The sequence below is a fragment of the Drosophila montana genome, unplaced genomic scaffold (genome assembly GCF_035044405.1).
Source record: "Drosophila montana isolate Dmon_TW-CO22-7 unplaced genomic scaffold, ASM3504440v1 contig_3848_1, whole genome shotgun sequence".
Taxonomy (NCBI): domain Eukaryota; kingdom Metazoa; phylum Arthropoda; class Insecta; order Diptera; family Drosophilidae; genus Drosophila; species Drosophila montana.
The window spans coordinates 930,802-956,937 of NW_026998720.1; the positions used below are offsets into that span (position 1 = coordinate 930,802).

Genomic DNA, 26,136 nt, shown 5'->3' on the forward strand with positions numbered 1-26,136 from the left:
TGGCCTTAATCTGTTTAAAAGCGCTGCGTTGCCTCAACCGAGAAGCATCAAAATTAACGACAACGAATTTTAAATGTAATTGACAGCCCAATCGACGGCAGCTCCGGCGACAGTTATTAAAGCACACATTGCGTATACGCAACGCAGATACGGAAATGCAGCATTAAATGAAAATAAAGCAGACCGGCAAAGCGCCAACATATAAAGGACACATTCGCTTTCCTGCCGTTGGTCATTTCTGTCGCTTTTCGCTCAGCATAATTGCTCTCCACGGAGGGCTTAGCGAGTGTATGGGTGTATGTGTGTGTGTGTGTGTGACTGTGTGACTGTGTGTTGGCGTGTGCTGTTGTCAATGCTTTATTTGCGTTTATCGCTATCATTTCTTTGGCCGCTTTCGTCCTGTTAATATGCCAATTTACATATACATTATTTTAACTATACACAAGCGGCGCCATAAATCCCTCGAATTATTTGTCATTTTCAACATACGCGCTGCTTAACCGTTTTCCGCGCTTATCACTTAATTGCATTGCACTTAAGCGTTGAACAAAGTTCAATTTAAATTCTGCCATAAAATGCCAGTTTGGTCGAGAAGCCTCTAAGCCAAATACTTGCAGCCATAACAATTAGAAGCAATTGCTACTTGGCGCTACTCAGCGCTGCCAGCAATTTCACTTTTCACGTGCAACTTGTCAGTTGAGAGGCGACGAGTGGCAACGACTGACGTCTGCAACAGCCACTGACAGCTGCCTGGTGGCATCATTGCAAAGGTAAACATTAAACGTAACTCTCATCACTGCAGCAACTGAGCATCGCGAGCCGGAAGCAGCAGCGTATGCGAAAATTTCACTTTCTAGCTCTGGCCTTACGAGTAGCGTAGGCGACACGCGGGACATACATACTTATGTGGCACAACGGCAACAACAATGTGTTTTGTCACAACAATGCGTCGGCGAGTCACAGGGGGCAAAGGCAGAAGCAGCTGCACCAGCAACAACAACAGCAGCCGCGCATTGCTAAGTCTCTGATCTCATGTTACCCCGTAGTATGTGAGTATTATGTGAGCCCGTTGAGGACGCAGCCTTTTCGAGGTGGTCGTAAAGCGACGGAGTTGAGCAAGAGGCTTGTAAATGGCACACGGTGTCCAACAATGTGTGCCGAAACCTGCAACATAAAGCAACAACATGGCAATGTTGCATGTTCAAGCAAATAAAATAAATGTCAAATGCATAAAGGAGAAACTGTAAGTAAACAATTAAGAGGTATTTATGTTGTTGGTAAATGAAAAAGTAAACCATTCTAAATGTAATTACATTCAAGGAAGTTCAAGTATGTACGTTTGTTGGCGTAGCGCACAAAGCTATATTGATAATGGATTTGATTCTGAGGGTGTACACTATCTGCTTTTTATTATATATTCTATTTGATGCTATATGCTAGTAGGTCACAAAACTATCGTATCACAGTTCGGTGCAGCGCTAACACAAAGCACGACCAGAAACAAACAAACAACAACTGCAATCAATTGCAACTACTGTCGCCTGAATGCTTGACTGAGTATTCGCATCTGTGCGAGGGAAGACCGCAACATCCCCCTGCCTGTCCCTTGGCATGTGGGTAATAAATAGCTGCAGCAAGTTTCCTTCTGTTGCAATTCAAGTGCATTGCATTTCATTGCATGACTGACTGAATGCTTGGTTGAGTGAATGAATGCGTGTGCAGGGTGTGATCGAATGAGTGGCCAGTGTGTGTGTATGGTTGTGTGTGTATTGGTAGCCAGCAAATAAGGTAAAAAACAACTACCGACCCATCAAACAGGCACAGCCATGACAATCTCGAATAGTCTTCGGGCTAACAGGCGACGAATGCAAATCACACAGTTTTTTGCGGCTTGCGCTGAATTACAATCCAGACTTTTACTTTGATAAGCCCCCGAGCCATATCGATGATATTGATTTGCTGTCATTATTGTTAGTTTTTGTAGCATGGCGCGAGAGCCTTTTACAAACAGCGCCACGAGCTGGTGCGCCCAAGGCAGACAATGCAAAACTTTCAACGAGCGCGGCGCGCGTGAAAATATCTAACACCGACTGAATTGCGCTTGGGGGCTACCCTTAGGTGTCGCAGCCACAAAATTTGAATTTACGCGATTTGCTCGAATCGCAAAATTGAAATTGTTATTTGCTGAGCAAAGTAAGTAACAGGGCATGGCACACAAAGTTTGCGGTCTCCTGTAGCCTGAGGCAGACAAAACTGGGATGGGATGCGCTTTAATTTAAACACGAATATACATAGTACAGAGCACATTCAATTTTGTTGTTTCTCTGTGGCAGTAATTGACTTTGGCCAGCAAAAATTGCATGCTGCTGGCATTTCCAGCAGCTGAGTTTTAATTGCGTCCATCGAATTTGGCGCACAAGCTGTGCCTCATAGCTGAATCTCCACTAACTGAAGTCGTTTAGTTGCCAAGATGCCTAAAAATAAAAGCAAACGAATTCAATTGTCAGGTCATCTGTCAATTTGTTTGTTGTCTAGCTGCAACCCGACAGCTGTCAAGGGAGGTGGGTGGCCAGGGCAGGTGCAAAGGCAAACATGCCAAAACACAAAATGCTTTTAATGTGACGCGCAACTTGCAACAAAATTACAGTCGGAGAGCCAAAAACTGAGACAGGCAACAGGGCGGCAGTAGCCCAACTGACGTCTGTCAGTGGACTGGCCGACTGACTGACTGACTGACTGACAAACAGCCTGAATGACACTGGCTGGCTCAAGTCGCGGAAAAGTTCAAAAGTTCCTTGTCGCTTGTGTAAACAAATTATTTGTTTAAGCTGCTTTTCCTGCCAGGTAATTGGCCACGCGAACTGGCCAGCGAAGAGTCAATGCAATTGACGACTAAAACGTCGGCAATACCCTGTAAAACAAACATAGCAATTTATTTTTCAGGAAGGTAATATTGTTCGATATGCTTAATGTTTTATTTGCCAATATTAATCTTAAATAGCAACTTTTGTAATCAAATTTATGTCAAGCTTACTTTGTATATGCACTCCCACAGGATTGCATTCTAGAGAAATCGAATAGCTTATATTAGAGGGTAAATCAACTATCTAGACTCTGAACAAGTTTTTGCTTTCTTTTTTTCCCATCAAAATTTGTATTTGCCTTTGTATGGACAGGCAAATTATCGACTTGTCGTTCAGCTGTTGTTGTGCAAGGATCCAGTTGCAATCCCATGCACACCACAATTAAGTGAAATGAAGCCCATAATGTTGCCGGCTTGCCATAATTAGTTTACAATTCAAATCTATGGGCGGTAGGATTCACAACTCGCAATACAGTTAACTACCAAATATGCATACACAAATTGACCACAGTTGATTAACCGCTCGGCAAATCAATCTGCTTTCCAAGCAAGAACTAAAAATCAATACAGCTGCGTTTACACTTTTCCATTAATCAAATTAACTGAAATTGATGATGTGCCTTTCGTTACAATGGCTCAATCTCATTGTTTGAACGGTTCTTTTCAATTGCACAATCGACCCCGTTTTTGTAAGCGTGTGTATTTATTACGGCCTAAACACGCATTACGGGTAGTAGAATTGTGCGTGGAACAATTCTGTGGTTTAGCCCTTTTGGCCTCGCATTTATTTTTGGCCTAACCTCGGTAATCCTTTTGGAGCACCAATAAATCATTGAAAACGAAAATTCGAACGCTTTCATGTGGAAATAAAATGTTTTGAAAGCTAACAATTCCTCTAAATGACATGTTTTTAATATGTTTTTTATATGTTGAATGTAAATTTATATTTATTTCAATTCAAGATATTTTATTTAAATTCTTAATTTTTAAAAGTTTTAAGCACCAACAAACTATTTACTTTTGTATTTACACTTTAGGACGTCTTCAGGACGAACTTGTGTCACTTTCAGAAACTGACAAAATTTATGTTATATATACATTTGAGAGTGCGGTTTATGGGTTATGGGGCTCACCACGGCTTATGTGTTGTCAAATATTTGACTCATTAAAATGATTGGTTGATTGAATAAGGCAATGTCGGTCTCTTTCGAGTGGGCCAATGGCAACGCCAGCCAACCCAAAAGGATAACTGTGTGAAAAACAAACATACTCGCGGATTTAGAACTGTCGACTGGCAACGGAAAGGCCAACTTAGGTAACAAATAAAACCTGCAGACTGATTTTAGCGTTACAAATGGTTTCCGGATATTTACATGTTATTGAATTGTAGGCGAAATGGAAATCACATTCAAATTGGTTCGGCATTATGAAGGGCATATTGAATGCGTGACTAAGGCAGTTAGACTTTAACCGATACGAATGTTGTGGGCGTAGCAGTGTGTGGGCGGGTCGTAGCATTTTCCAACCAATTGAATTTCAATTTGCATAATTTCTGGAATGTCAACGTAATGTGCATATATGCAATTCAATTATTTTCCATTGAATTGAACTGGGGACATTGAGAGTAGACTACAAGTGGACAAAGGAAAACCCATCTAGCCAGTTCGGTCGACTAACCCTTTGTAAAAGATTTGCACACGCATACAAATAAGGACTGAACAAACATTTTTGCACATTTGCATTTATATACTTTGTAGCCCAGACGGGCAATTCATGTTTCAGAGTGACCCCAAGCTAACCTTAAACTCACAAACGTATAAAATACCAACACAATGCGTTGTGCCTCACGGTTGAGGACTGAAACTTAAACTAGAACCTAAAAGCATAGAAAGCAATAAAATGAATGGCAACGACGTTTTTTCATCGGCGTACTACGTTTTTGTTAAAAAAAAAACAGTCGAATGGCAAATATAAAAATAAAATACACGAAATGCCACGCAACTCAACATTAAAATATCCTTGAACCCATTGCTAAGATAAGATATTTTATACTTTAAATATTTTATAAAATTTTTTATTAGAAAATCGCTATCAAAGTCAATTAAAATTCTATGTCGGAAAATTTATTACCGTCTGTATAACCAATATAATTCAAACAAATACCCCTTTTACACGCTCAACACAATTTTGTCCTCTTTGTGCATTTCATACGAACACGCACCAGCTCCTTTGCAAAAAAAATAAAAACAAAGGGTACACTGTATTTACTATTCTCTTCTTTTTTTGTATCATTTCTTACAAGAGAAATGTACAAAACACGCAAAGCTGTCCACAGACAACGGTGAAGGCATCGGCATTGTCATTGTCCTGCTGCTCAGGCCATTTAAAAATAATTTTGTGGTGGCTACAAAAAGGCAAGTCACAATATTTACTTTCGGGCAATGGCCAAATGTGGTTTTTGTGGGCGCGCATGTCGTAAAAATTTAATTAAAAAATTATTTCGCTAACAGTAAAAATCAACACTTGGTGATCCTTGAATAGCGCCAGCCGCAAGCCCAAATAATGATTAGGCAAACGCTTGACTGACAACAGACGCCAAGAGCGTGAAAGCTTTACCAGCTGCCACGCCCATTAACTGTGGCAAAATGTGCGAATAATGTGCGCGGACAATGGGCATTTATGGGCTCTGCGAACCTGCTAGCCGGCGCTTATGTGTCAAGTCAACAAAATTATGATGACGACTTTTATTGGGTCAGAGGCCAGTGCCTGTCATTGTCCTTGCCTCTGAATGACGCTTAAGTGGCCCAACTGGATGACTGGCTGTCTGCCTGACAGCCTTCTCGGGTGAGTCAATAAAAATTCAGTAAATCCCTGTCGACATAGGCTCCAGGATTATTATGGCTACTTTATGACGGTTTATGCTTGTGCACAGGCGCACATTCGAAAGGATAAATAAACAAACTGTCAAGAGACATGTCATTTTTATCAGGAGTGCTCCAAACATGAATTGACTTCATGGAATAGGTGATAGGATTCAATGGTGTGAATTAAGTATGTTAGCATTAATATCCATACCTTACTAAGCACCATAAGTACTTACTTATGTATTTTATGTTTGATTGCCAATTATCACAGCATTGTCTTTCATAAATGGAAATATGTTATTAGCCACTACTCTTCATTCACTATCGAGATGAATCTTGAAAAAAGGTAATTTCCATTGCAGTTAGCAATCTTCAAACATATTGTGGAAGCATCCACTCTGATGTTAATAAAAAGCAACTCAAGTAAAATTAACAAGCACTAACGAAGTAGCCAAGAGAAAGAAATGCAACCAAATTCTCACGCCAATTATGCGCTGACAAAGGAACAAGAACCGAATAATGTCTTCAATCCAAATGTTAATGAAGAGGTGGCTGGCTGGGCTTTGAGCCGCGACCTCAAGCTGAGACTCTTGGTTCAATTACGGCCCCGCTCCAATGCCAGCCCATTAAAATTAGCATATTTTTTCAACACATCTTGTAGCTTTTCATGTTTCGCAAAATTCGACATGCTAAATAAGTTGACACCTTTTTGGGGGAGCGGCTTAAAGAAAAACCAAAAACACTCGCTGCTAATTGCAAGCGGGCGGCTCAACAACGGCTTAATTACGTTGTTTGTGTTGTTTGTTGCTGTTGTTATTTTAGCTGACCTTTTGGCGTGGCATGTCCATTTTGGTCATTTGCATAATTGTGTCGCATTTATTTATTTAAATTATTCTGCCAAATTTCACTTAGATTTTGCATACGAACATTTTCATTAATGCATGCTGAAAAACACATTATTTCCAACTTGTGAAACTTTTTGCAACATTAAAGCAATTATTTGTTTTACAACAACAACAACCACAATAATAACCATGTATGAGCAGCAAAAAAAAAGTGGTAAAAGTCAAGTTTTGACTAGAATATTTGAGCATCAAATTAGTTACCTCGCACACGTTTTCAATTTCGGCGCTGTAAAAGTTTGTTAACAACAAGTTGCTCAGCCTTAGGGGAAATGGGTCGAGTTGAGAAACCAGAATATAGGCCAAGAGGTGCTCAAATGCACAAATTTTAAGTCGATTACATAGCAAAATATAATATGTGCTTGCTTAAGTAAATAAATCAGCTTTCAATTGGTATTTTGTAGTATATATTATTCTTAAAGAAACCATAAGTATTTTAACAGACAGTTGAAGCTACTAAATTCTCAGATAATTTCATGTTTCTTAGGTAAACGCTTAAAACATTTGAAATCACACAAGCAATTGGCCAAGCTTTGTATATACTATTGGTTGGGCCCACATGGCGTATGTGTAATACTGTTATGTCAGCGCAAATATGCACAAATATTTACTTACTCACCCATTTACCTAAGCAGCTGCTGCTGCTGCTGCCAACAACTAGCTGATAAGCCGACAGCCAAGCGACTTGGCTTTGTTTGTTATTGATTTCTATTAGCTTGCACTTTCTATGCCATACTTAATGGAACTGCATTTAAATAAAATGATAAAATGAAAATTTGTTTTTATGGCTGCATGTGAAAGTTGGCTAATTGGTGGTTTTAATTGTGCTATTAGATTAACGCCTGTAAATGTTGTTGCCATTAAAATGTATCAGCATTCATTTAGTAAGTGCAGATATTTATTTTAATTTCAAATTTATTTGCTAATATATATTGGCTGCGGTATCTCCGACCTCATAAATGACTAAATGTACGAAATAGCATTTAAATATAATTTTAGCAAATGTTTTTAGTATATGTTTGTTTGACGCACATATGTATATGCCGAACATATGGACCTGTTGATTAAATTGCGTATTTACCTTTATGTCTTCAAAATATTTACCGTGTTAAACAAATCGATTAGCTAAAGTCCTCATTGTTCCAACCCTTTATTTGCCCAGTTGGAAAATATTCTTTGCGTTTTACTTTGAATTTTGGAAAAATCTTTTGTGGCCCATTTTCTAAGGTCGCAGAGAAATGGCCGCATTCGTCAGTTGAAAACAGACAAATTTGAGGCTAGCAAATATTAAACTTAGTTATTTGGTATTTATTTGGCATACACAGTTGTACAAATGTACTTAATTCCATTGTCCATGCGCAATTTTTTATCTGCCCCTGACATGCTAATGCCTCAGTTGATACGCTGCAAAGCCCTGGCGATTACAAACGACCCGGACCCAGGCCCGGCAAATAGAAAATAGCAAATAAATTCGCCGGTTAAATGATAAAATGCTTTTATGGCAGCCATACAAATCAAAAGTCGCACATAACCAATAGTACAATGCATTTCATATTCGTATACTTGTACACATGTGTCGGCTATCTAATTATCGGATTGCTGCTTATTTAATAAAGAGTGTGAATCAAGAGGCAAATAGGCACTTCAAGTACCTGTTTGTTAGATAAGCTTTACAATTGAGAGAACTACCGCATTTGCCACATTTGCAAGATCAGATACAAGCAAGTAGATAAAAAAAGAACAACTGTGGGAACGACCGAAACTGCGACTTATTATGATAGTGCGCCAAAATTGGTTGACGTCAATTCTCTGACTCTGTTTGATAAGTACTGTAAGTAAATGTTGCAAAACAGTCTGTGTGTAACTTTTTCACAGCATTGTTTTGGTCGCTTTTACTCACCTACTTCACTCCACCACACACGGCAATTGTCTGCAAAGAGAACAAAAAGCAAACATGATTAATATGCAAATGTCGGGCGATTTGATTAACTGCTCAGCCCAGTTTTTCTTTAAAGCCGGCACGCTTCCGCTAACAAAAACAAAACAAAATACTCCAAAAGCCACAAATGGAGCTTCGTGCACTTGACGTGGCTTAAACAATAAGTCAGAGTGCAAAGACAAACTCTCAGTTTAAGCTGGAGTCGAAGCTATGAACAAAATTCGAGTGTGCCTTGAAATGTTCACAACTCAGCCAAAGCTGTCAAGAAGTCAGCGCAGATATACAACTCAAGATCAAACCCCCCATGTAGCCAGTAAATAATGGCAAAAGTCTTACTCTTTTTGTCAGCTCTCGACGACTTGGCAAATGACACAATCGGCTTAATGGACATTGCATAACTTAAGCCAATGGGCAAATGTTTAAAGTGCAATCCACATGATGCCTTGAAGTTTGATACGTGCGCCTTACTAATTAAGACATTGCTGATGTTGTCGGTCTAGCTACGAGTTATGGGTCAACCTTTTGAGTTACTCAAAGCACCAGCCACATCCACACTCACACATACACAGCCACTGAAGGCACTTAATGTTAAGCTGCTTAGTGGTTAATTGAATTAGTTTACAAGTGAGGCAAGGCGTTCGCCTCTAGGTCTGCGAATTGCTTATTGGCGCACAAAATGCACTCGTTCCCATACATGCACATATACACTTACACAACCCAACTAAGTATTCGCAATCATACACCCACAATTACAATTACACTTGCACTTGGTATACAATTAGATTCTTTGTTGCTGCAAATGCGGCTGCCCGCAAAGCCAAACAATTTTTACTGCGTCTCTTAATCTTCTGGCGCAATTCTTTTTGCCTCTATTTTTAATGAACATTTAATTGTTTGCATCTTGAATGCCAGCATGGCTTGGGTTCAGAGTCAGCGTCAGTCTCATACTGTTGCGACTGCTGCTGTTTACATAATTGAACTATCGCTGGGTTTTAAGTAATTTGTTTAATTAAGACATTAAAATGCCATAAAAATAATTACCAGCCTAGACGGAAGCTAAGGTCTGCTGGGACCCGTCTAGATAGCAACTAAAATGGGCAAGAGTTCAAATGTCTTTTGACATGCGACTCTTGCATTTAATGAGCTTAAATATGTATCATGGGCTAGCTCAAGACCAGATCAAGGTCTTGGGCTGTGAAATTAAAGAGCTGTTGAGTAACAAAAAATCATATTTGTAAGACCAAGACTATAAGAAAATTAGTTGATTAAATATAGGCTTTAAGCAAAACGTGATGGTAATTATATTAATAATGTTTCACTTAATAATTAGCCATACAATGTGACGGACACAAACAGACTTATAGCCCATAAAGTCTTAACGGACATTAAATGAAAGCAACAACAAACTGTCACCACGACGATAATTGATAGCAATGTCATTAATTACAACAACAATAATCCATTTACCAAGAAAATCAAACAATGGAGTGCTCAGTTCAATATGCAAAGACATTTTCTGTCTTTCAGGTCTAAGTAAAAGTAAGCACAAAGCCAAGATTTAAAAGTTTAAATTCCCGCTACAATGCTTTCAGAGTTAAGTGCAACGATAAAAACTTGTTGTAATAATTGTCAAGAAAACCACAATTTGATTTATATATTAATTTATAAAATATTTATTTGACTCCCAGTCCCATACTTAAAAGCTACTTAAAAAATGATCACTTTTTCTGTTCAAAAACAGAAACACAATTATAAAAACCATTAATATCTTATGCAACGGCGAATTTCATTGAAAAATCTGAAAATATATGATGCAATTAAACTCAATATTGATGGCAAACAAAAATATCATAAACATTTTTTATGTCCAATTTGTTTGAAATATTTTTAATAAATAAATGCGCAGACTTGTTTTTGACATTATTAAAATTTGACATTAAAAACTTGGAAAAATAAGCTTTTAACTAAAAAAAAAGTAGATCCTCTTCAATGGTGCACTCAACTATATTTTATTCATTTAAATTACAAAATAAAACCAAATTAATAGTATTTCAGAATATGATAAAATCCGAAAACGTCGTAGTCAAATTTGTTAAATTTTGGAGAGTCATTAAAAACAAGAATCAATTAAGTCCACAGGCAGAGTTGCGTATACGTAACATGAAGGACCAATTTTTAATTTGTCCAGGCAACGTTGTGGAAAAACAATTTAAACTCAAAAACGTAAAAAAGAGATGAACGAAAACAAAAATCTGTGCACACACATAACAATAAAATAACGAACCTACAAAAAATATATATAAATAAAACAATTCATGAAAACACATTTTTCCACACGCAAAGTGTCGCAAACTTTTTGATTATTTTTGCCGGATTGCAACAAAATTGCAATGTCAATCATAGATCCTCCATTTGCCATGCATGACAAATAAAAAAAAAAATAATAAAAAAATAAAAACGCAGACTTTGCCATTATTCATGGTATTCTAATTGCGATAACCGTTTGGATAACTCATGTAATTGAAAAAATAAAATTCTGATTAAACTTGTCACAGCTTTTGTGCTGATAAGTTTCTATAGTTGTGATTTTAGTTGAAGTCAACGCAGTTTATTTTTTCAGACAGTTTTCCTATTGCTTCATTCTTTTTTTAACTACATGCAAAGCAATCGGAATGGTCAATAGCCTAGGATAAAAAACAATTTTTCTTTATGTTGCAACTCTCTCCCGTTTTCCCTGATATTGCGTCAACTTTCGCTACATGCAGACGTTAATTTAACTTGCATTGAAACTTGAGTCCCATTAGAAAGTAAAGAAAATCAGAACGAACAGAGACTGTGTAGAAATCTTGGCTGCTTGAAAACGAAATTAAAGACGAACAGAAGCTGCCAATCCCAGATGAAATGATTAGTTAGCTGCGTTCCGCTTTGTGCTCAACTTCTCAGCGTTACTCACAACTGAATTGAAATGAAATTAAATTAAATGCAATTATTTTATCATCTTTTGGCCAACTACGTAATTAGGTTAAGTGCGCTGTCGCTTATCAGCCTTATGGCCTGCCATAGAGCGGTGACTAATCAATGAATAACGGCATTGTTTATGCCATGCACTTCAAATTAATTAGCTCACGCAGATCGTCTCGCATTTGTGGCTCTGAATCAATTGATATGGAACTGAAATCTTTTTTTTTTTCCGCGATACCAAAACTTTTAAAAGTGTACCTAAATGTGAGAAGATATGAGAGAGAAAGACCGAGACGCAGCGAAAATACCCCAAGAAACATAAAACAATTATTTGCGCCTCTCTGGTTCTCTTTGGGGAACCGTGGCTGTTGTCGCCAAGCTGCTAGTAACAACAACAATGGCCCAGGTGTAAAGACAGAGGCAAAAAGTAACACCGAGCAAATGCGCAACGTTCATTCTATGTATATATTTAATGCAGTTCAACTAAAAGAGCAAAGGAAAAGGTGAAGAAGGCAAAGGTCAACATTCAAAATTGATAAACAGCAGCAGAGCCGGAAAGCGGCAACAACACCACGAACGATCTATGGCTATCAACATGCTGTCCGCGTCAGCCAACATTGAGGTTTTATAATTAAAAGCAAACAAAAACAATTCCCTAACTCTAAAATTAATTTCATCCAAACTGAATTTGCATTAAATTTTGAACTAGAAATAAATTCGTCAGCAGCAACTGAATCGCTTGCAGGCCAAATTAGAGCATTATAAATAGAGGCATCTATTTTTAAAAAGCTCTCAGCGAATCGCTCAATGGCTAAGTATTTTGATTTGATTTAAGACAATTACAATGCCCTGCCCAATTTACATAAGCAAAAGCCCTGAACTAAAAAACAGAAAATTAGAATAATGAGCATTTTTTATGTACTATATATGTCTTACAGCATTGTGAAGGCTAAATAGCCTTACGACACAAGATACGGGGCCAGCTAAATGGGACGAATTCTATTTATAAACTGAGCGGCATTATATGTGAAGGGATATTCAAATGTGAAAGCTAAAAATATCTGAATTTAAATTACCCAAGTATGAATTGGATACGCATATATACATATATACTTAGCCCAAGCACTTAGTGTACATATCCAATAAATATTTGAAAGAGCACTTTTTTATTCACTGACAAAATAAATCCGTGATGTGCAGCAGGCCATTTAATGGTGGCTAAGCTTAGTATCATGATTTTTACTATCCGTTTCGTGATTATACTTCCGAGTAATACCTATTTATAAGTTTTCAAGCATTTGATAAATGTATTTATTTGCTTACACATTTTCACACGCATCTATCCAGCAGGAATAATTTAAATGTATTTCCAATAAATGAATACCAAAACGGAAGTTAACATTTATCTTAACTTTAAAAGTATATCAAAAATATTTGTTGTTTACAACTCGAAATGAAATTTTTGCCTGACATGCGCTGTTCAAACTGCCATTTCATGCCCGGGCAAACATGCACTAAATTGAAAGCCAAAAAATTCTTATATTTGTACAGATTATAAGCGATATGCACAAGTATGTTTGCATATATGTATCGGCAAATTTTACTCTTTCCGACAAATGCGCAGTAATAATGTTATGCAAGTATTTTTTCCTTTGATTAAAAATTTTTTGGAATTTTGAACATACATCAAATTAAAGGCATTCAAAATGAAGTTTTGTAAAAAAATAAGTGACCTCAGATGCCTCCAGATCAAAGCAAGCAATTAGGAAGTTTACATATGTACATATAACATAGCTGGACTACACACTTTGATAAAAACATTAGAAAACTAAAGTGCAAACAAGTTCATCTTATGAGAACTCGGAGAAGGTTTTACTCATATACTTATGCTGTTTCCGTTTGAACTTGTGGCAGGCAGCTTACTAAGCAATTCTTTTTGACGGTCTTAAATAACAAAAACAAAACTTTGCCAAATAGTTCAGGGTTATTTTCTTGCTGAAATATTTCATATTTCCAAATTACAAAACAAACAAGTTAAATGTGCTAATTTGGCATCTTCGTACCATGTATGTATATATATATGTATATATGTATGTATGTACTACTAATATGTGTTTGTCAACACAGGCCAAAGTCGGTTTGAAATTCAAGCCAAACTAACTTATTCACAAAATGCGCTAATATGTATACATATGTATATGTACAAAATTATCTGTCAATGACTGTGCTAATATGAATATTTACAATTCGGCCAAGCAATTAAATTAAATTAAGCACACTTATAGGCCATGGAAACAAATTTTATTTGTTTTTGTATGGAAAAGTACTAACCATTTTTTTAGATCAGCCTCTTAAATAGTTAAAAGTTCGATTGAAAGTTGGTAAAGTGCTCATTGCATCCATCTTAATTTGTATCGTCCAAAATGGTTGCTTTACTGCACTTAATTTGAATTGGACAACGTGCGACATCAACGCGCATTCAAATATAACCCATAGATGAAAACCTAACAGTTTGAATGACAGCAGCAGATGAAAAGAGACGACGCAGCAGGCATTTTCATTTAGCTGCAATTCGAAATCACAAAAAAAAAGAAAAACCAACCCAAAATCAATCAGTCAGCACGGCAACAACAACAACACCTCGCTATGTAACCGCCGGGTTCGTGCTAAAAGAAAAACCATATCGGACGGAAATCAAATTAAATGTGTCTGAATTGTGGCAATGGGTTAGCCCAAAGCCGTAGGCAAAGAATATGTATATTGCGACATATTTTGATATCTGAGCGCGGGACGCAGAAGTCGAGGGTTAAGTCACGCCCTTTTTAACTGCAACTGTCACTGGCGGTAATCGAGCGTTTTAAGGTTGGGCTTGGGCTGTTGGCTGTTGCGCGCTTGGTTGCGGTTCGCCTAGTATCTTTTCTCATCCAAAATGCTTAGCCCCGAAATAAAAGAACCGTAAGCGCAAAGCAGGCAACTTTGACAGCCAACTCAAGCATGGCCAATGCTGTAGTTGAGCTTGTCGGTGTTGCAAAACACAGCGCAACAATTTGGTTGCTTTATTTTTCTATATCCAGTATTCCAGTATTCTATAAGATTTAATTACAGCGCCCCCTTTCACCTGCCCTCGGCCAGGCCAAAAAGAAAACTAACCCAAAAAAATGTAAAAACAGTTACGCTTTGTATTTCCAGCTTTTGCCGCCTAAATGCTGCCCCGTTTGCTGGCCCCTATTTGGCATTGTTCTGTTTATAAGCTTTGCACTTTTGTTAAATGTTTGACACAGTTTCTGGGTCGTTTAGCTGCTGCTTCTGCTACTTCTGCTGCCATCACTGAGATTGAGACTTTTCGGTCCTCTTTTCATATAAATGACATTATAAGTCTACCTTGAGATGTCTTTATGCTGCGCAGAAAGCTGGCGTGAAATTCTGAAACTTCTGACTCTTTCCCCAAAAATGAAAGCCATGCCGAAAATGTACAAGTCATGTTCTGGAAAGCGTAACAAAACACAGCGCAACAAAAAAATATGAAAAATAAATATAATACGAAATAAAAGCAGAGAGAAAATTGTACTCATATCTGTGTATCTCTAAGGGACCACTAAAACCAAATTATCTCTGCCATATGATAATTGCAGACACACACATGCACATAAAGGGGATTTTAATAGTGCGTATCTTCTTCACCAGGCAAAGCGCATGGGCTAAGTTTTATAATCCATTAACCTTTTCGACCAGACCCAACAAATAGCCAGAAACTTCTCTTTGACGTCTGCTGTGTACTCATATGTGTGGATCGTGCGTCTGTCTGTGTGTGTGTGTGTTTGTTTATGTTTGTCTAAGTTGTATCTGGCTTCTGTGTCACTGGCACAGAGCAATACTATAAGCATTTGTAAAATACTCAACACATTTGAGCTTCGCTGAATGCGCTTCATTAGCTTGAGCCGCACACAGTTAGAGAAAACTAGAGCGAAGGGGCCAAATCAACAATTGAGCTTCGGTTTGTCAGACTCGCCATGATTTTCACATTTTGCCAGCGACAATTAAAATTATATTTCTGTTTAATCATGCAATTTAATGCCAGGAACAATAATAATATCAAGAGCAGCAACAATAAAATCGCTTTAATTTTCTTTTCAGCTTTTTAGAAAATAAGCCCACAATGAGACAGATGAATTTCTATTCTATTGATGATTCACACACTTGCAACAGGGTAAAGTTGTACGTACTTAGGTCAACCTTTTAACGGGATGACTTTGCTGCCCATGGGCACTTGATAGTCTAACAGCTTATGCAGCTATAATGCAGTATAATGGGAGCAATGTCCGATTAAAATCATATCGTTAAATGCAACGGAAATATTTTCCCCTTTGCTAAGCTATACCAATAATAAGCTATATAGGGAAAAGCTTGGCGCTGCATCGTCATAGGCGGAGAAAGCCAATCACAACTGCCTGCAATCAAGACGAACCTCAAGTGCGCTATGATACAACAAATGTAACTAGCTGACAAGCAAAGAATACAAAGCAGCCTGGCAGCTTGGCATGTGCTGCGGCTTCCTGGTCTCTATAGTGCGATGCGCTGCTATGCATACTAATTTCAGATTAAATACATTAGTTATTTAATAGTACCTACCGCTCGCACAACAGATATGGCCAAAGAATGGATGTAGACTCGTCAGGGTGTGCGACGCTTAGTAAAATGACGATGTTGACGACTAGTCTAACTTGTTTTGAGCTAAGTCGAATGCCTGAGCACAATTCGTCTAGCAAACAAAATTCAAATACTGCAAGCTAATTGTTAAAATAATCATAGATACTCGCTTAACGCTTAACGCAAAGCCCATCGAAACCTCGGGGCAGGGAGGTCGTTTAAGCAACCAATTAAAATAAACAAGTTTGTGATTCATATGAAAAGGAGGTTGTACTCATAAATGCTACTAATTATGCTCTAGTTAGATTTTGATCTCAGCAAATGTTTATGGCATCACGTTCATATGAGAATATTACTCAGGTCGCTCTGAGCTTAAAATGAAAGTCGCAAATAAGATTGTTCATAAAGTGTGTCAATAGTTGGCTATAGTTGATAATAGTTATTTATTGCATGCAGCTGTAATTAAAAGTACGAACAATGCTGATAATGTGCCGTCCTTCGTGCGTTGCAAATTGACGCGCTGCCTTGGAAGGGTATCAAAAAAGTTGGCAACTCAAAGACGCCACACAACAGGCAGTCTGGCATTTTCGGTGCGACCATTGCAATTTAATGCTCGAAATTTCATTGACACACTTTTGGGTGTTTTTTTTTCACCGAACTTTTTTTCATGTCAGCTGTAAACTCGTCTGCAACAGTAACTAAAAGTTGCCAGGCCGATGTTGTCTTGGCCGTTGTCTTTCTTAAAAAATATGCAAATTTATGTAGAACGCGAGAGCTGATTCTTTACCATTTATGTACATTCGGAGATCTGTAAATGCGGCTTGGAGCTGAACCGGTTTCATGAAAGAAATGCCAAACACATTCTATTCCTATTACCAACTACGACTATATTCAGATAGATGCTTAACAAATAATAAAAGCAACGAATTTCCCTTTGTTTAATTCTTTTATTATATAAAAAAAAATTAAATGTGTTACTGACCTCTAGCACTTTCCCAAGCCGAACTCAAGCAGCCAATTTATCACATTATATAGACAAAACGATCAATTCAATACAAATGTTACCCTCTCCGAGTTTCTGATTCTTAAATATAAACAGACTGCCTAGATGCCCCGATAAGTTTTTATTTTTACACAAACCCACGAAATGTATCTATATATTTGTTGTCTTTGTATCTGTATCTGTGTGTCTCACTCATGCTCGTTCAATCATCAAAATTCAATGCAAAAAACCGGCTCGCACGTTTCTGTGTCGTTTACATTTGGCTGGCACTGTTTATTGTTTTTGCTGTTTTGATGTCACGTCATTTATTTTGGGGTTTACTTTAGGTGCCCAGTTTTATATCGCTTGCAGTATTTAATTTCCAGCTGCACAGCAAGCCAAAATTTGTGCGCATTTTTTGTTAACATCGGCAATTGGCAATTGTTATTCGCCTTTTGTTTCTATTGTTTATGAGATTTGTTGCTAATACGAGACTATTTCATTTTCCAAAGCAAGCCCCAGCCGAAAACGGGCTGCTGCTGTTACATAAACGTGACATTTGCTCACATTGCAGTTGTTTCATTTTAATGACAAACATCATTTGGTTTTTGTTTCTACCTGCAGTTTTTTCACATATTATTATTGTTATTAATTTTTTTGACTCCATCTATTGTTGTTGCTGCGCACGTTCACAGCGCACCCACGCGATGTATCGAGCACAAAAATAAGTCCACATAGTACATATGTACAGGCTCGTATGCACTCAAGTGCTTATCAAAATTACATGATAAGTTTCTCAGACGCAACTGCAATGGGGCCACAGAACTCATGTACCTTATCAGCTAATCAGCCAGCTGTTTATCACAGCACTGTTGGCTGCCATATAAAAGCTGATAAGGGAAAATTGGCTTTTAATACGCTGATATCATATGATAAAGTCAACTGAGTGCAACAGGTCCTGGAGAAACGAAGCTTTCAGCAAACGTCATTTTAAGCGCTGCCTGTCAAAGCTCTCAACAGGCAACGCCCTCTATGCAAAATCCTGGCAACTAAGCGAAACTATGTGACCGTTCTGGGCTTTTAGAAAGTTCGCGTGCTATAAACTACAAATAAAGCTCTTTTAAACAACAACAAAATACAAAATAAACAAAAATTAATGATAAATTGCAAAGTAATTACAAAAATTGCTTTTAAGTGTAATTTGAAGCGTTGGCCAAAAAATGTATAAAATATTTCAAGATATATTTGTACGTCCCATGCATTTAATGTGCTCGGTTGTATAATTCTGCGTGGTTGCATTTTTTATGTTATGCCGACCGTCAAAATAACAGTTAGTCGAAGAGCAATCAGCCAGAAAAGAAAAAAGAAATCAACTGCCGTATGAAGGTATGGTAAAAACGAATACCTTTGGCACGTTGTTCGGGCAATGGGCGGGTTGCGGTATCAACCTGTTAACGGTAAGCGGGGCCTTCACACGACAGTGACACCGACAACGGAGTCGCGGCAGGTATTAGACGTCAATGTCAAAAACACATTTAATAAATTGTATGATGTATGGGCTTTTGTACGAATGTATAAATTACTAAGCTTTTACATACACCGCGTGCTGCCTCGTACAGTATTCAGTTTTTTATTGCACACAACTTTTCAGCAAAAAAAAAACAAGAAAAATATTTATATTTATCAAAATAGCGGGCAGCTCGTCAAATATAATGCAATCAAATACCCGCAAATAGCATTAAGGATGATTGATGTAATGGAAATTGGCGGCACTTTCAGACACATTCAATGAGGTATTCGAAGATGATATATTGCGGATGCATGACTTTGCGTGCCTCAAAATTGAGTGGTTCCGACTGAGTTTAGTAACAATCACATTTACAGCAAGCTCCAAGTTAGATAATTTGGGCAATTACTTTAAATTATCCGTTCGAATAATAGATTTACTGTGTTTCAAAGTTGATTGTGCTCGAACCACAAATCCATTTGAAACAACAAATTTTAAAAATTAAGTTAAAGACTATCTTAATGTAAACATCGCACCCTCCTTGTGTTTCTAAATCTGATACAAGTGATCCCACGCTTAGGTAGTTATGAATAACGTAAAGTAAATCGTGTTTTTTTACTGTTTGGGGGCGTATGAAAATCACAGCAGATAAACTCAAATAACACTACGAAAATTTGAAATCAAGCTGGAAACAAGAAACGAATATCCACAAAGCAGACCGTGCGAGAGTTTCATATTCATGTGAAATTGTTGTCATCGTGGTATATTGTTGTTGTTGTCGTTGTGGTTTTTGCTGTGAATGCCAACGATTCAGTTAAGCCAAATACATTAGACATTGAACTGTTTACCGTTTGCTGCTTTGGATTGGTCATGCGTTCGGCCAGTTTTTGTGGGCATAAACAAAAGGCCAATGCATACAAAAATGTGCTGAAAACGTGCCGATTAATCTTCAGGCCATAGCAAATGGCATAGGTCAGTTACACTAATTGAAATAGAATGTTGCTGGTCAGTTTTTTGCCGGTCTCAACTATCGTTTATGAATGATGTGGGCGCTGCGAGCCCATAAAAGATATACGATAAGTTTTCTTATGAATAGATGGATGTGGAATGAGCGTGTGTGTATTGGCTATTGTGAATGGCACTCTCATGGCCAACTACTTTGTTGTTAGCACAGAGTAAGTGGCCATCATTTAGAAAGCAGCAAAGCGGCAACAGCATCAGCTTGCCTATGTATAAGTAGCTCCTTTCACTTTAGAATGCGATCGAGGCGAGTGAAAGTGCACCTGGCAAAAGTCAAATGCCCAGAGGTAAACAAACATATGCGGCCCAAGCAACTGGCACTCGGGAAATAACTGTAATTAGCGTTGATTTGGCAAAAATGTGATGACGAGGCCTGCTCGAGAGTTATATCAGAAAATAATACAGTTTGAATAAACGTCAAACAGACCCTACAAACAAACACAACTGCTAACAACAAGTCTGTTAGTCATGGCTGCAGGCCAAACAAAAACTAATGCTTCACGATTCGAGCCAGTTTTGGTTCGATTCGTAAAACTAAAAACCACATCCTTCAGCACAAGATTTTGATTTACAATAAAACATAATTTACGTGGCCGTTCTTCTGTGACACGAGTAAATATAATAACAAATTTTGCAATATACTAAAAATATAAAATATTTGAATGGTGATAGAAAATTGAACATCTAGGCTTAAATCGGTTCCATTCATAAACGATTTATTAACTGAATGGTATGTTCAATGCATATGTTCACAATAGATCAAATTGCTGGCAGAGCACGAGAAGACCGAAATGACATCAACAAGCAAATTCTTTGCAGAACACGAGAGGACCTTAAAATAAATTTGCCCAAATGACATCAACAAGTGTGCAATGCAAAAGCATACACATACAATACAAGAACAGAAGCTCACGGTGATGCATTTGATGCATGCGCTGGCTTGGCAACTACCGTTAAAGCTTTGAGTCAGCTTTTTTGCGCCCTGGGGCTAAGAAACGAAAGTCAAAGTGCAGCCGACAGCTGAGCATGTGAAAATCACGTGGTTGCAAATGAGAGAATCAAACTGAGAGCGAGAGAGCAGCGCCAGGATAAGCTTTGCGCAGGAGCTGCTAACGTCAAAACAAGCTAAGCTCTTGTTATTGTTGTTGTTTCGAACTGGTGTGGGTTTGTTGTTAAAAGTTGGCCTGATTAGACAAGCGAATTGTGGCACACACAAAGAGCACACAGCGACTTTGATTGACATGATGAAGAACCAAATGCTGCACTTGAGAGCCGAGCAGTGTCCACTTAAGCCAGAGACAGCAACAACCAGAACACCAAATGGGCGGGACACTCGAGAGCCCAAGGAAAAAGGGAGCGTGTTGGGTTCCCAGCGAAAGTATCTCATGTGTGACAAGCTAGCGTCGCGTCGTCTGGGGACAAACTAATAAGGCGCCGGAAAAGCGAGCAAAGCAAATAGCAACAACAAACAGCTATCACACACGCCCACAACGTCTGCCGCTCCTTCAAGCTGGGCGCGCCAAGGTTACACGATTGTCGACTGGGGGATACTTTGAGCAAAGGTAGGAGGTCATTTTGTCAGCAACTTGTGCAATCAGCTGTTGCTAATATAAAAGCGTCGCGGGGCGGGGTGCATTCGTGTATGCACGACGTCAAATATCAACTTTTATTGATTTTCTAGCTGTTTTTTATGACGGTGTGTGCGTGGGTGCTGGGAATTGCTACGGCATACGATAACTGGTTAATTAGCTAATTAATGATTAAACTTACCACTCGATATGGATTCAGCTCTGATTATAACTTTTAGCTTGTTAGTTGTTTTTTTTTTTTTTGTTGGTTTCCTTTATTGCACTTGGTATTTTTATATAATACGTTATTATTATATTTATTTATATTGCAACAATCTCTTATTATTGTGCATCTGTACATTTATATATGTATATGTGTATTTGTGTGTATTTCCGCTTTGAATTAAATGCAATTAAAAACACATATACAATTATTATTTTTTTATGCACTCGCGTTTGTTTTCTGCGCCGTTTGCATATGATTATAGCTTTTACATTCGCACACGAGCTCAACTGATGAAGACATTTTGCAAGACGATTTGCTAAACGACGACAGTGAAAACTGGCGACTATCGCACACGCGAAATCCCCGCAAGCAACTGATCTCAGTGTACATGTGTACATACATATGTACATACAATCTACACAATGTACAATAGGTACGTATTCAGTATAACATTGAATTGACCGGTGGCAGGTCGTAGGCGGGTCAGGCAGATAAGACTGTGGAAATATAGACGAGGGACTAACGAAAGACTAAAGAGCTAACTGCGTTATCAGCCTCGAATATGCTGACGATGGGCGCAGATAAAGATAGCCAATCAAACATGTATACAAATTGAACAACTATGCAATCAGCACAATAACAGCAGCTTGTACGACACGGTTGTACAGTTCATCGCTACATATGTACATACATATGTACATACTCGTACTCGTACATACACATCTATGTATTCGTTCATTCATTCATGCTCAGCTTGTCAGGCTTAGTACGCTGTATAACAACAAACGATAAGATACCATGATAAAAGACAATCAGATGGTACCGAATCCCAAAAACACCGGCAGGCTATACATAGGTATTCCTGAGCAATAGTGATAGATTTGAGTTCCATAAACGGCCGGAGGTAAATTGATTTTTTTCTTATAAAAAATTTCACTGCGCCAAATAATTTCACTTTGCGCAAGTACACACGAAATTGGTGTTTTGACAACCAAACAACAACAGCTACAGTAAAAGCCGTGAACTTGAGGTGCGCACCAAAGAAATTTGATTTCGCTGTATAAATTGATTATTAAACGTAGTGTGATTGTGTGTGCATAGGTAGAATTCGTTTGCATTCACAACAATCCGACTTAATAGAGACAATTAAAATTTGTATTTTTAAATATGTATATATATTTATATATGCACTGCACAGATTTATTCAATAGCTTTTTGTTATTTTAGTACATTTTCAGCTGCCACAAACAAAATAAGCAACTATAAAATATATTGTGTGTACGATGTCAAGAGAGCGCGCGTGGGAGATGTAAGATGATGAGAGGGAGAGACAGAGAGAGCGCGCGCGGCCATAAACCGAACAGAAAACGAAAAAGAGGTAAGGTAACGCAATCAACACCGTACCAGACCAGACCCAGCACAGACCCAAAGCAGACAAACCCACCAGCAAACGAACCGTGCGCGTCTACGTCTCGGACATGACAGCGGCAGCAAGTTCCGATAACAACTGACTGAGGCACAGCAGCGGGCCTCTGAGTTTTGTTTGTTGGCTTTGCTTTGCTTTCCGTTGCTTTGCGATGTTTCTACTACGTGTGATGCCTCGGCATGCACAGTGGTTGTCGGTGTAGTTGTAGTTTGCGGCAGTATTGGTGTTTGGGGCTGCCGCTCAATCAATTGACAAAAGTTTTGCAGGGGCTTAGCTTTTTATTACAGCGCTCTCATCTGCGCTCGCGCTCACGCTCTCGCTCTCTCTCCCGCCGACTCGCGTACGCTCTCACGCTCACCAAAACAGCTGTTTGGCTTGCACAAAATGTAAACAGACTGTGAAAAAGCTTTTGAATGCTCTCACATTTAATTGAAAATAATTGTAATCAACATGAACAAAAACAAAGCCAAGGTAGACGGAAACGAGTTTCCAATCGACGGGGGCGCAGATGCGACCCTGCCTGTGCCAGAGGCGGCACCGAAATTGCTATCCCCCAAGCACACAATTAGATACTATTTTGGCTGTCACACTCCCAAAAATCGTCACTTGGCAGCAAATTGTAATTTGCTTTTCGCCAGACCGAAGACCCCAAAAAATTTGTGTCACACACACACACCAACCGAACTGGCAACCAAAATAGACGTCAAAGAATTTCTCAGCTGACTGCACAGTTGGCTACACACTCGACCAATGTGGCCGCAGGCGACGTCAACCTCTGCGCGGCGACCTAGACCCACATTTGCGCCGGGCTTAAAGCAATTGCTGCCGTTACCGCTGCCGGTTCTAACGGAAGCTCCAAGTAATTTGTATTCTGTAGATACTATGTACGTAGATTCGAAGATTCCCCGGCCAGAGGCGTTATAAATCTTGCGCAATGGCTCATTGGTGTGGGCTGTGGCCTGTGAACACCTTCGAGCCGTGCTAAGCCAAACAATGGATTTGCCTGGGCATCAAATGTATTTGCACAGCCGCAAAATTATGGCCGGGTCGTGAACGTTTGTTCTAATAGCCCATTGTTGGTCAGTGTGCTAATGTGATTAGAACTCGACGTTGGCTTGACCACGACCACTTGTTGCTCAACGCATCAACGCCGCCAGCCTTGCCGAAAGAAGCCACCGGCCAATGCTCGTAAATTTTTGCGTGGCGTTTCCGCTTTTTACCTGCCCGGCAAAGCAACATAACATATGTGCTATTCTCACTGCTGACAAAAACAAGCAAATGGGAAAACATATAGGCACGGAAACTTGGCAGCCCGAAGTCCAAATACGCTCATTTTCACCTAAGACTAAGTAGCTCCATTAGGTGAGATTTATAAATAGGTGTGTAAAAAGTATCTTTAGATAGATTATTTTAAAAAAAGCAAACAATTTCTAATTAAAACTTATCTAATCGATATTAAAATAAAAAGTCGAACGTATAAATATAACAGTCATATATCGACCGTATTTCACTTAATATGATATGGGAAATAAGTAATTTATGGGATAGAAGTAAAAAGTATATTTTGAGAGATTAAAAATTAAACCAAACGCCTTTGTTTGCAGCCACAATCAGGAAAAATAAGTGAAAAATTGCCCTTATCTTTAGATATTGGCCTTCAAACTCTGCCCTAAGGGAATTCGCCGCATTTATTAGAAGAAACATTTATAAAAGCAATTTGTAATATTTCTAAAAAAAAAAAACAACAAATAAAAAAAGGCTGATAAGTAGAAAGTCTGGAACGTAGAAAGTTTTTTATAAAAAACCCGAAAATATATCTATAAAATATAGAATAATTTTTTTAAATACATATGGTATAAGAAACTTTTTTTCTAAAAAGCACAAAATATTTTCCGAAGATTTGAAATTTTTTATCTAAAAAGTAGAAAATGTCAAAGTAGATATAATTGTTCAAAAATCTTAAGAAAATATTTTTAAAAATTAATTATTTATATATAAATATTATATTAATTTAAAATTTTGAGAAATTTAATTCAAATCAGATAATCGGTCATTTTAAGGCGTATTTTTTTTTGTTTGTTAATTTTAGGTATATAAGTATACAATGGTAGACATTTTTAATTGAAAACTGTCTAAACTGTATCAAAATAAAAAGTAGATCGTAGAAAAGCAGAGATAGTTGGAACGCTTTAAATCAGATTTGATATGTACATATCATTCTAAGCTTCCACATATGCATGCATCTTTTGCGACATAGTTAAAGTACGCTCTGAAGGGTATATTAAATAGAAACTAGAAAAAGTCGTTATTTGTATTTAGCCTTTCGTTTGTTTAGCATGTAGAGCAAGCATAGTATTTGTATCTTTCAGCTCTTAGTTTGCAGTTAGCTCTGCGCGCTCAAAATCCAATTAAAAAAAGCACCCAACGACCAAGCAGCAGTTGCCCTACTCAAGTCAGTATCAGTCGGCGTCAGCCGATTAGGTTGCTGTGCTCTCAATTTGAGTCAGCTGCTATTTTCGATGTTTTGCCACAAGACAATTATGTGACAATTATAAATAAGCCTCAGCGTATCTCACATGTAGGTGGCTTACAGCCAGAGGCGTTTTATCTGCGTCGGTTTGTGTCCAGTTTGGGCCGCTTAGCTCATGCTCCAAAGGTGTTGTGTACTACGCGCTGCACTATCTGTACCAACACATATAATTTATGGGTAGCGTCACAGCTATAATCGCATGAAGGTACGTAGAATATGGCACGTACCTTGTAACTGAACTCAGGTTTGCCCAGCACATTGATACAGGTTATTGGCATCGGAACTAACTGTTTTCACTGCGGTTGCAACCTCCAGTGGCAAGTGCCATAAAAAAAAGTGATGCTTCACGTAACATGGCTGAGATGAAAGATGGCACTTAACCGCTAACCGAAGATATGAGAACCAGTTTTCAGTCAGTGCCACTTGCTCTGAAAATGCGAAACAGATTCGATTCAAGTTGATGTTCTGCCAATTCCTCAAGTTGCCTAAGTGGAGCGCGCATATTTTGTATGAAATTCTTTGAATGCGCCACACAAATGCAAAAGCTGTCGAAAACTTTAATGACGCTTGGACAAGTCGAGGGTATTGAATGTCAAAGTTGAATCACAGCCCAGCCCCAGACCAGAGCACACTAGAGCCGCCCAACCAGCAATTGTTAAGGAGCCGCCAGCAGCTTTATATGGAGAATGCATTTTGGCTGT

The 26,136-nt window shown here is 38.3% G+C and overlaps 1 protein-coding gene across 2 annotated transcripts in view; it reads right to left on the reverse strand.

Moving 5' to 3' along the window:
• The window catches only part of LOC135438266 (uncharacterized), a 58,393-nt gene extending 35,315 nt beyond the window's left edge, over nt 1-23,078 (reverse strand). The window contains exons 1-3 of one of the 2 annotated variants that reach the window (XM_064696520.1): nt 22,924-23,078; nt 21,456-21,649; nt 8,530-8,559 (exon numbers count right to left, since the gene is read on the reverse strand). The gene's annotated coding sequence lies outside the window, so the exon portion shown is untranslated. Of the gene's footprint in view, nt 1-8,529; nt 8,560-21,455; nt 21,779-22,923 lie in introns of those variants that run through there. The other variant, XM_064696521.1, reaches the window with a different exon arrangement.
• Nucleotides 23,079-26,136: the final 3,058 nt, after the last annotated feature.